This window comes from Otolemur garnettii, unplaced genomic scaffold, assembly GCF_000181295.1.
Source record: "Otolemur garnettii isolate 467f Iridium unplaced genomic scaffold, OtoGar3 scaffold00004, whole genome shotgun sequence".
Taxonomy (NCBI): Eukaryota; Metazoa; Chordata; class Mammalia; order Primates; family Galagidae; genus Otolemur; species Otolemur garnettii.
In genome coordinates, this window is record NW_003852399.1 from 3,682,531 (window position 1) to 3,695,346 (window position 12,816).

Consider the following 12,816-nt stretch of genomic DNA (forward strand, 5'->3'; position numbering starts at 1 on the left):
GGATGGGTTTTAAAAGCAATATGATTTTTTATTTATAGGGGAATTTAAATACAACATTTTTCAAAGTGTAAACCTCAGATCTAGCCTATCAGCTAGAGTCATAAATCACAGCTGCTTCATTTCCAAATCATTAGGGAGACTGAAAGCTTAAAGTATTTAATTTATCCAAACCACATGGGGTAGTTTATCACTGTGCATGATGTATCATTTTTTTTAATTTCAATGCTGACTAGTAAAATTTTTACAAATCATCCTAAACTTAGGGGTATATGAAGAAAATGCAAATCTTCTCAATCTACAAAGAGTAGGTAATGTGAGAATCTACATGAAAAATCTCCAAAAATGGAAGTCTACGTAATAGTCACCGTATCTCTGGAATATGAGAGGGTAGTTCATATTAGAACATATTGTCATGGAAAAGCTTCTCTTATTTTTTGGAGAGAAAAACTGTTGGTGGTTTGATAGATAGAGAGGGATGAAATGAATAAATAAGGTGGATGCAAAATGCACTAGTCCCTTGTTAGTCAGAAAACACAGTTTTCCCCTGTTTAACAGTTTCTCTCTGTAAATAAAGTGAATCCTACAACACCTGTCTTAAAAATTATCTTACATCAACCAGAAAATATCTCAGATTACTTGCTGACTAGGTTTTTTCTTTTTGATTTATTATTTCACCTGGTCTCAAGTTCATGACTGGAGAGGTTGAGTTACTTATCTCTCTTTAAAAATAGATGGTAAGTAGTTTTTAGAGTAAAAGTTATTTAATATATTATTGCCCAAACCCTAGATTTGCGCCCAAATCTGTTTTGGTTCTAAAGCTTCCCAAATGAGACAGTCCCAGCACTGCACTATCCAATGCTCTGTTTGCTTTTTAGAGAACAATAGACAGTTCTAGGTGAGAGTAAGCTTATGGGAATATAATCTTCACTTTAAAATGGGTTTGTCTCCCAAGTCTGACTCTACGTTTACCTATTGTTTTCACTTGTCCGTTAAAGCCTTCCTTTCTATCCCTACTCCTGTGTTCACTGGAGTATTATTCACAATAGCCAAGATACAAAAACAGTCCAAGTGTCCATTAACAGATGAATGGATAAAGAAAATCTGCCACATATATACAATGAAATATTAGTTAGCTTAGAAAAAAGAAAATCCTGCCATTTGTGACAACATGAAAGATAGAAAGAATAAATACTGTGTGATTCCACTTTTAGGACATGCCGATAATGGTCAAACCCTTAGAAGCAGAGACTACAATAGTGGTTTCCGGGGCCTGAGGGGTGAGGAAAATCAAGAGTTGCTATTCAATAGGCAAAAAGTTTCAGTCATTCTCCATTAATAAGTTCTAGAGGTCTGCTGTGCAACGTAGTGGCTCTAGTCAGTACACTATTATGCACTAAAACATTTGTTAAGAGGGCAGATCTCATGTTGAGTGTTCTTACCATGGCAGCAACAAAAGGGGCAGAAAGAAACTAGGAGTTGTTACGGCACTGGCTACGTGCACCAAGGGTGGTAGGTTCGAACCTGGCCTGGGCCAGCTAAACAACAATGACAACTGCAACAAAAAAATAGTTGGGCATTGAGGCAGGTGCCTATGGTCCCAGCTACTTGGGTGGCAGAGGCAAGAGAATCATTAAGCTCAAGAGTTTGAGGTTGCTGTGAGCTGTGATGCCACATCACTCTACTGAGGGTGACATAGTGAGACTCTGCCTCAAAAAAAAAAAAAAAAAGAAAGGGTAACACGTGGCATCCAAATATTTTTCATTTCAAGAAGACAATGGGAACACTCACATTTACTAGGCACCTACCCATACAAAGCTATGCAAAAATCTTAGTGTATTTATTTCATTCTAGCCTCAAAATAGGATTATGTGTTAGGTGCTAATGGCCACATTTATAGTTCTGAAAATGGAAGTGCAGAGAGATTATTTATGCTATGCTTTGATTTATAAAGATTCTATAACACACATTTACATGTCCACTTTCTAAAAAAGGGAAGAAAATATAAGTATCAACATAAAAAGTCAGAATCATAGAAAATAAGGGTAGGGGAGAGGATGAAATCAGAAGGTAAGTTAGAACTGATGCAGAGATCATGGTCCTAAAGGGTATTTAAGTTGAGTTCCAGTCAAAGCTGTGAGCTTCCTGGCAGTCAGAGGAAAAAGGAAATATAACTACATGATTTACCTCATCTCTAAAAGGGGAAACATATATACTTGAGTATGTCAGAAGCAGCAGAGCTTTCCTGGGAGAGAACAGATGTTTATTTACACGAAGTTGCAGAATCAGGAAGATATGCAAAGTCTGGCTTCGGAACCCAGGACTTCCAACCTCTCAATCTTGTGCCCTTGTTATACAGAAAGATGTCTGCTATTCCACAGCTTGGGAAAAGGCCTGTTTGCTCTGGTTTCTATCAATACCATTTGCCTTCAGCCTTCACCTTGGTTCAGTATAATTGAAGGGTTTTGTCATGGATAGAAGGAAAGGATGTTAAATTTTAATTCTTTGTGTGCATAATGCAAGCAGGTTTATTTATTTCTCCCTCCAGCTAATGCAGGCACATAAGGTGGTGGGGCTGAAGGGTAGAAAGGTGGAAAGGGGGAGGAGGCCCTTCATAGCAGGTGCCTTTCTAGATGAAATGGTCCGATGTGAAGGATGACGAGGACAGCAATGGCATGACATGCATTAGGGAGAGAAAGGGAAAGGAATAAAGAAATGAAAATGTGGCAGCATCTGCTGTGACCCAAGAACTGCCTAGGACAGAGGAAGGCTATAAGCAACGAGGCCTCCAATGGAGAATGCTGCTCACTTTGGCACTGGGAGGGGCCCTTCACTTTGCACTAGTCTTTTATCAGCTTCAACATAGGACTCCCAACTCTTTCCCCAAAACAACTATTCACCACCTTCAAGAGAGAATCCTGGCCATCTTACTGGTACTCAGTGGCTCAGGAATGAAGTGCATAGTTGGACGTATCTGATTCTAGTCCCAGTTTTATTATTTTAGCCACATGAACACTCTCAAGTCACCCGCTGCTTCTGAATCTCAGTTTCCTCATTTGTGTTGTGGACATAACTATCCCTTGGTTTCCCCAAAGAGCCATTTTATTCATGAAAATGAAAGGTTTCAGAAAACTTCAAGTGGTGATACCAGTGCAGTGTAAGAAGTTCATGATTGAGTTTTTCTTCAGGATTTCTGCTTTTCGTGAGAACTCTACAAAGCAGAATTGAGCCTTTAATGCTCTCAAAGAGTAAGTAATACATAAAATAAAACAAGGCAGGCAAATGTTAATCTGAGCAAGTTAGCCAAAGAATGCAGAGTGTTAAACATAGCAGGCCAATCTCTGCTCATAGAGCCCTTGCATCCAAGTGGGCAGTGCTCCATGGCAGGCATCTTATCGACTTCACTGTTTTATCCCAGAAAGTCACCTACTGTGAGATAAGTATTGGAACTCCCATTCTATAGATTAGGAAAACAAGGCTTAGAGAATTGACTTCATTTTTTTGAAGCCAGTAAATGACAGAACCAGGTTTAATCCCAGTCTACCCTGTATGATTTGAGATCTTCCCAGCCAGCAAGTTATTTGGAGATTCAATAAGCACTGGCCATCAAGTTTCCCTAAATAGGGCTAATAAATAGAACTTCCCTAATAGGAGTTCTGAAGGGAGTTAATGCCCAGAGTGTACAACGATCTAGTCATCAGTAAAGAGACTGAACAGATAGGATATGAAACCTCCCATTAAGATGTCCACCAAATGTTCATGGAATAGATAAGAGTGTGTAAGACCAGCAATATGAAGTTGACAAAGGTGCCTACTTGGGATGGGTTCCTGTTAGCATAGTGGCAGAAAATGGAGGGAAAATCAGAATAACAGCTAGATTTTCTATCAGAAGTCTACACGTCTCAAAGCAATTATGCGTATGTCATCTCATTCATACTTGCCCTTCCTCCACACATCCCATTGTGCCTTTCTTCAACCCTAGTGATGTTTCACTGGAGTTCCTTTTAGAGCTCACATCCCTACATCCTCCTCTAATATGAGTGTGATCTTTGAAAGGCAGACATGACGAGGGTACTTTCAGACAAATTCCTTTATGACTTCCCATTTCCTTGGGGAGAACAAGAGTTCAAATTCTTCCCATGCCATCCGAGCGCCCACCCTTCCCTTCTTACCTCAGCACTCTCCCATCACGTCCTCAGCATTGTTTCTGTGCTGCTGAGCTACTTGCTGTTTCCTTTGCCTACACCCACCTGCCTTCTTTTTCCTCCATAAAATCCCATTTTTCTTTCAAGGAACAGCCCCTTTACCAGTCAGTAAAATCCCTTTGGCTAGCATGAGTCACTGTGCCCTCTGTGTTGTCTCAGAACTTTGTTGACAGTATTTGCATTTCAATTTGTAGCATGGGCTGACTGGTTTTACAAGGAACAAGCTTGGTATGTGTCTGTCTAGCTCATTAGCATTCTTGAGGTCAGACCCTCTGTCCTTTTTATCTTTATGTCCTTAATACTGAGAATAGCACTGGGTACATGGCATGGACAGAACACACGTTTGGGGACATAAATGTAGATTGATTATCATAGCATCACTAAATTAATCTGGATCTACTTCTGCACTAAATCCTGATCACTACTCTAAAATAACTCTAGTTATTTTAACAGAAAGAATTTAATGTAGGGAATTGATTAAACAAAAGCAAGGTGACTAAAAAGGCAAACAAACAAACAAACAAAACAAAGCCAAAAACAAAACAGTGAAGTCACTGCAGAAAGCAGTTATTGAAGTTTGGAAAAGGACACTGTAGAGTGAGAATCACCTTCTCCCCTAATCCACCTCCACTCACTGGTGCAGAGAGGGTGCTGCCCGGATGGTAGGACTCATACTTCTCCAGGGGCATGTGAGGCTTATCAAAGAGTGTGGGAAAAAGTAGGGAACTAGAACCAGCTGCTGCTGCTGGATGAAAACTGTGCAGGTCATGAGAACGGCAAGCAAAGCAGAAAAAAGAAGTCCTTTCTATACAAACTCTTGCCTTGCAGTTTGGACTATGCCCCCTGTTGGCAGAACAGAATATGGAGCCACCTGGCCAAGCACTCATGCAGTTTGCTAAGTCCCAGCAACATGTCAAAGGATGCGTTTGAAGCTGAAGAACAATAGCTGGGTATCTGGTATACTGTCCATGAGTAGGAAAGGTCAGATTTTTTACTGCCTATCTACACATGGAGAAACTAGATTTTAAGTGGCTCAGTGACTTGTTCCTAGTTACATGATACGTCAGCACCCACCTTCCTGCTGCAATTGACTCAGTTAATTATAAATCACTCGGAGAAAGGACAAGGTCTTATTAATCTCTGGATTCAGGGCTGATGTTTACAATTTACAACTGACAAGGCATTTGCGTAGCTGGCGGCTATGCACACACAAGCTGAGGACTGGCTCTGTTTATCTTCCTGAGTGCCTGAAACACAGTAGGCACTCAGTAAATGCTTGCTGAATGTCATGCCAAGACTGTATAGCTGCTTAAGAAAGAATACTCCTAGAAAAATGACTACTTGTAAAAACGTTTTTATAGTTCCCTGTATTTCCCTTTGTGTAATGGGAATATACATTTAATATTATTTATTGAGAACCATGATATGCCAAGCTGTGAGTTAGGAACTCAGCATATACCATCTAATTAAAATGAAAGATTAAAAATGTAGACTTTAGATATTCATAATCTTCAAGCTCCTTTCAGCATGGACTTGTTCAGAAAGGACTGAAGAATGAATGAAGTTTTGCTTATTAGAGGTCATGGGTCCCTCATCTGAGGTTAAAAGTAGTATCATATACCTGAAGGTTTCTTTTCTCTGTTTTGGCATATGTCATTTCTTCTGCCAGGGAAGGCACTCCCACTCCCTCTGGGGTTTGGCAAATTCCAATTTTGTTCTCACAGCTTTGTTAAACTCCTCCCTTCTGAAACCCGCTTTTACTTTCCATTGGATAGGCTCGATTATCTCTCCTTTTGTGATGTTTTCACCTGTGCAAACATCTGTCAACATGCAGATGAAAATATGACATATTATCAGTTTAAAGAGCTGTCTTTCCCAGGAGATCAAGAGTTGCTCAGGGACAGACTCTGTGTCCTTCCTTTCTGAGAGGGGATTATAATGCCAGTGTCTTTCCCTGGCACATCCTAGATGCTTTCTCTCACTCAGCTGAGTGAGGCTCACTTAAGCTTCTGGACCAGAGGTTCACTGTGCATTCCTAACCACAGTGATCTTCTGCTGGGTCTCTAAATGCTGCTAAGCTGGCCTATCAGATGAATGTTGTGCCCACCTCATGTTGGTTACAGCACAGTGGTACTCTCAAGTCTATAGCATCTTTCAACTCGGATTCTTGGGACATTCCACATCTGTTGGTTTTCATGATTCTCAGAATGGCTCTTTGAGGTCACACAGTCATTTTCTCCAAGGTGGAGAAACTATGGGCCTAAAAAGGTTCTGGGTCCTCTCAGTCAGCCATACAGCTATACATACCCAAGTCAAACTGCCTGGATCTCTAAGAGGCATCAAAGCTCCTTCCCTTTCTTCCTTCATCTTGCCCATATTTTCTTCCCTTCCCTTTTCTCCCTCTCTACGTATGAATATTTAAAACTGGAGAGGATTCAGAAATCATGTCACCCCAACACTAACATTTGATGGATGGAGAAATTCAAGCCCAGAGAATGTGGGCATATTGGGGTCCTAGGTGAAAGTCCTAGATTATCTCTGCAAAAGTGATACCACTGAGACCCTTTACTATTCTTGGTTTGTGTGGATAGGATTAGTACTCTCCACCACCACTCTAGTTTGCTTGTTTTCTGAAATCGCTGGTTGACCTTGTCTTGGAGAGGCAGCATGCACGCTTGTAACTCCTTCCACCTTTTTGCATCCTCCACCTCTACCCCCACTGTTGTTTATCAAGAGGGTAAAACAATTTCAGTCAAAATCATGACTTAAAAAATGAAGCAAAATGAGAACTTAATTACAGAGACATGCTCAGACATTGGGATTTGTAGCTATGAATGGAGGTTGCATTGTGTGATGATGCCATGATGTTATGTATCTGTGATACTGGGTAAGAGGCACTAATATTGTGTGTCTACTATATGCCAGGTACTTCATGTATAAAGAAAGCTAAAAGGGAGATACTATAATTTTCAGCTTGTACATGAGGCAACTCAAGCTGGGAAAGTTTGAGGTGTTCTCGTGTAGGATTAAGAGCTTAGGATCTGGAGCCCTAAAAGTACATTAGGACTTCCACCTCTGAGCCATGCTACTTTCACACTCTGTAACTGTGCAGCTGTGCTAGATTTCTTGCCTGAAAAGGTAGGTGAACATTGTCTTTCTGATGGAGTTTTTCTAAAGATTAAATGAGAAAAATTAATGTAAGAGGGTTTAGCACTGTGCCTAGCATATGGTAAATCCTTCATAATAGCAATCCATTATGGCCCCAGGTGATGGAGTTGATATGAAATACAATGCAGAAGGCTTTGGTTAAGATAGAATCTTGTTTTTATCCTTGATTCTTCCATTTTTCCTAGAGTATGGGTTGACATGAAAATTACAAATAATTTGATTTAACAAACTAGCATAATAATAACCCTAGACAAAAATACAAAGTCCATTCTTTAAGTTTCTCAGGCCACAAATTAAACCAGAGTGATCTTTGACTTCTTTCTTTCTCCCATACTTCCCAGATGCCCTCAGTAAATTCTGTGGCTCTGCCTTCAAAATATGTCTATAAATGGACCACTTCTCACCACTTCTGCTGTGGTCATGTACCCCTATCCCATTTTAGCTTAGTCCTCGCCCAGCAGCCAGGGTCACCTTAGAGAATAAGTTACATCAAGTCACACTATACCTCCCATGGTCTGTCAGTTGGCTCAAAATAAAGGCTTACAAACGCCTCTGTGTTGCCATTAGGGTCTCACAGAAAAGCAATGTCATGAAGAATAAGCATGCTTATTGAAATTGTATTTTATATTAAGGTGACCATTTGCTTGCTCAGGCAAAATGGCGAGCTTTCTTTATTTATTGTTGGTTTATATAGTCAATCTTGTACATGTGTGCTATACATCAATGACCTCATTAATATTCATTACAATCCCTCTGCACATGCACATTGGACATCAATGACTTCATTCTGCACATGCGCATTGGACATCAATGACTTCATTAATCCATTCAAACATCTTGTGACTAAATACCTCATGAGTAGCTCCTCCCTAGTAATCTGATAATCCACCCAACATACACTTTTAAGCATAACCCTTTCAACATAACCCGGTTTAACATAACTTAATGGAGAACATGTTGTTAGCCATTACTTCTTTTGTTATTATCTGATGAAGCCAGAGGCTACGGGGGGAAAGAGACAGTTTAAAAGTCTGTCCTACTGACCTCACTATTTGGAGGCAATAGCGATCTTTAAAACAAGGCATAAAGAAACTTCTAGGGCATACAGAAATTTGTGTGCAAACCTCCGCTCCCATGTGGGCCTTAAGTCAGGGGGTTTTTACGCCTGCAACCGACCAGGCCGACCTTAGGTCAGGGAGTTTTTAGGCCCACAACCAACCTGGCCATATGGGGTTCAGCCTCAGTTCTTCACAAGTATGCCTGCACAGTCTTTTCATTGCTCTCTCTCAAATAGCTTTTTTGGCCAGAGGCACATAGGCCTTTCTTCTATACCTCTGTGAGCTCCAAACCACACCCATTCCCAACTTCACCTGTTACTATTTTCAGCCTTTTTTTTACTGGCATTATTTGGTTCAGCAAACACTTCCAGAATACCCTGAACCTTTATATTTGTTGTTTCTTCTGCCTGCAATGTTCACTGCTCAGATATTTCCAATACCGATTCCTCTTGTCCTTTGAGTCTCTGCTCAAGAGCCATCTTATTGATGAGGTCTTTGTTGAACACCCATTAAAATAAGACATGCTCTCCATTTGCACCACCATCACCATTTGCACCACCACCTTAGCCTTCTGTCTTACTTACTTTTTTTTCTCTGTTATACCATGACCTGACCCTTTAAATATAGAAATGATGACTTGGTGATAGCTACTAATTATTGTTAAAAAAAAAAAAATCCAAGTATCTAATCCTTGATTGCTTCACTGGCTATGGGACTATGAACACTCTACTTAACTTTCTTTGGCAATGAAGTATAGACAATGATACATATTTAAAAGGTTTTGCATATTTTTATTTGGTTGCTTATTTTTGAGAAGTAAATAAAACAACATTTCCAAATAGTCTAAATAGAGAGGCTGCCAAACAGCAGGAGTCAATTAAGAGTAATTCTTTTCCATTTGATATAATAAATTTCATTCAATTTGGTTTGACAATCATTCAGTAAGTTGTATTTTTAAAAAGGTGAAATATTCATATGACCTGAAGAGAAACCAGAGTATAAATTGTATTTTTAAATAAAAAAATAAATTAAGAGGCTATCTCTTGAAAAGTATATAAATCATGAGTATAGAATTCATTGAGCACTCACACCTGAGTGAAAGAAGTGAAAAAAAAAAGAATTTGTTGTGAAAATGAATATTTGTCCAAAATAAGAAATCATATAAAATTAAAATGAATAAAGTTGGCAAATATAATTAATAACAGAAAAGTCTAAAAATCATATTTTAATTATGTTTTAACACTATTGTATAATATTTTTTTCCCACTTTCTTGAGATGCCCTCCTGATGTCAATGATTGCTCAGTATCACTTTCTTTAGAGGGAATGAGAAGGTAACTCATTCTCTCTTGTATAGCTGACTGAAGCTTGCTGTTTATTATTAATAGTTGGTATACGTAAGCATACAACGTCACCCACAAGGAATTGTGTTATTTGTACTCCTGCTAGACTTGTGTCCCACAAATGTTGGACAGCTGATACATTCTCTTTTGTGATTCCACTTGAAGAAGGAAAGAATGCACAATGAATTCATAATTGTATCTGCTGTGTGGTCCATATATACCAGGAGAAGGGTTGCTCTACTTTGACTGGGCATCTTGAAATTCTCTTAGCCACCTTGCCTTTCATGGTTGTTCACCTCCCACTTCACTAAATAGTTTTCTCCTTCACACCCAGAATCATGCTATGAAGGCCTATCCTGAATTATAGGAATCTCAAAGGAACTGCTTGAAATACTGTTTGAAAAGCTCCATATAATCAAGATGCCACAATTTGCTCTCTTTGTCCCCATATATAACAAACTGATATCTTTCCAATACAAGTTTTCTTTTCAGACAGAATTTCACTCTGTCACCCAGGGCAGAGTGCCATGGCATCATTGTAGCTCACAGCAACCTCAAACTCCTGGATTTTGGCAATCCTCATGCCTCAGACTCCTGAGTAGCTGGGACTACATGTGCCTGTCACAATACCTGGCTAATTTTTTTTTCTATTTTTAGTAGAGATGGGGTCTCATTCTTGTTCAGGCTGGTCTCAAACTCCTGAGCTCAAAATAGTCCATCCACCCCAGACTCCCAGAGTGCTAAGATTACAGGCATGAGCTACTGTTCCTGGGTTCCAATAACATTTTTAGTTTAAAATATTTATAAAATGTATAATATTTTTACCTCAATTGTTGACTCATGTTAACTGTATTGATACACATGTACAATGACAAAAACACTTAAACTCATAAAGCCTTGTGATACCTGAAAATTGAATGTATACACATACATATTTATAACACATATTTATAACATATGTGTGTGTGTTAAGGTGGTCAATGAAAAACCCTAAAATGAAGTGAAAAATATATCAACATAACATCCTCTGTGGAAAGAAAATTGGAAAATAGTAACACAATTGCAAGGAAAAACAGAATTCTATACAGTTTCAACTGTCAGAAAGGAAGTCATACCTGTATGGAAAAAAAATTTAAGTGATAATGACTATATCAAATTGCCATCAAATTTAAATTAATTTTAGTAATTTTATGAGTCATGTAAATATTGAGATTTACAAAATGCAAGAAATTACATCTTTTGCAGTCTAAGGAAAAGTGCTATATGTCAAAACTTAAAAAGTGCAAGGGGTGAATAATTTAAAAAGTCTTGCATTAAAGAATGTCAATAACTCATTAATAATGATCCCTAAAGATGTCTATGTTCTAATCTCTAACACCTGTGAATAAGTTAGGTTAAATGACAGAGAAGAATTAAAGTTGTAGCCAGAATTAATGTTGCTCATCAGCTGAACATGAGATGGGGAACTTCACTTGGATTATCTAGGTGGATCCTATGTAATCACAAAGTCTCCCTAATGTGGTAGAGTGAGGCAGTATAAGGAGAACCAGAGAGACGTGACCTGCCAAGGACCTAACTGGATGTTTCTGGCTTTGAAGCTTAAGAGATCAGGAGCCAAGGAACGTGGCAACCTGTAGAAGCTGGAAAGACAAGAAAATGATTCTCCATTAGAGCCTTCTGAACGAGCGAGGTCCTGCTGACACTTTAATTTAGTCTAGCAGTGAGACCCCTTTGGGGCTTCTGACTTCCAGAACTGTTAAGAAAATTAATTTCTATTCTTTTTAAGCCTCTAAATTTGTTGTACTTTATTGCATTAGAATAGGAAAGTGATACTCTACATGTTTTAAGCAATGTCAGTTTTACCATAATGTTTCAGAGGGGAAAAAAATAGAGTTCTTTATTGTGTTACTTCTTCAAGTAATGAAAATAACTATATTTAAAAGAAGTAAAAGAAGATTTACTCATCTGAAGCCCATGTATACAGCAGTCTGAACTTTTTAGAACAATGGCTCTCCAACTTTTAGAGGCCCCAGAATCATGCAGAGGGCTTATAAACAGAGAGATGACATCAAACTCAAAAGCTTCTGTGCAACAAAGGAAAGGAAATAACAGGGTGCACAGACAACCTATGGACTGGGAGAAAACATGTGAAGCCATAAATTTCATAAGAGATTAAAATCCAAAATACACAAAGAGATTGAGCCCTAGCAACCAAATGGCAAGAAGATAAAACAAAACAAAACAATTACAATTAGGCTCTAAATAGACCTGTGTTAAAACAAGACAATACAAATGGCCAACAGATATATGAAGAAAATGCTCAAGATTGCTGATCACTAGGGAAATAAAAACTAAAACCACAATATCATCTCCCCCTACTAGAATGGGTTTTCTTAAAAAGAAAAAGAGTGTTGATGAGAGATATGGAGAAAATAAAACCCTTGTGCATGGCTGGTGGGGATGTGAGTTAGCACAGCCATTAGGAAAAACAGCATGAAGGATAGAATTACTGCATCACCCAGCAATCCCACTTCTGAATACTTAGTTGAAAGGCTTAAAATCAGTTTCTCAAAGAGACGTCTGTACCCCCATGCTCAATGCAGCACTATACAAAAGAGGCAAGTTAGGGAGTCAACCTAAGTGTTCATCAACACCTGAATGGATACAGAAAATGCGGTATGTATACATAAAGACATATTACGTAAAGAATTTCTTCTTAAAAAATGAAGAAATTCTGTTGTTTGGACAATGTGAAAGAAATTGGAGAACATTATGCTCAGTGAAATAAACCAGGGACAGAAAGACAAATATTGTAAATTCTCATTTATATATAGACTCTAATACAATCTAACTCAGAGAAGCAGAGAGTACGATGGTGGTGTGGGGACAGGTTGCAGAGATGATGGTACAAAATCTGTGAAACAAGAAATTTTTTTTTCATTTTTTGAGTTCTATTGCACAGAGTGTTGAATACAGTTAAAAATCCTTTCATCAGAAGGATACTTCTACTAGATTATTTATTGCAGCTCAGTTTATAATCACCAAA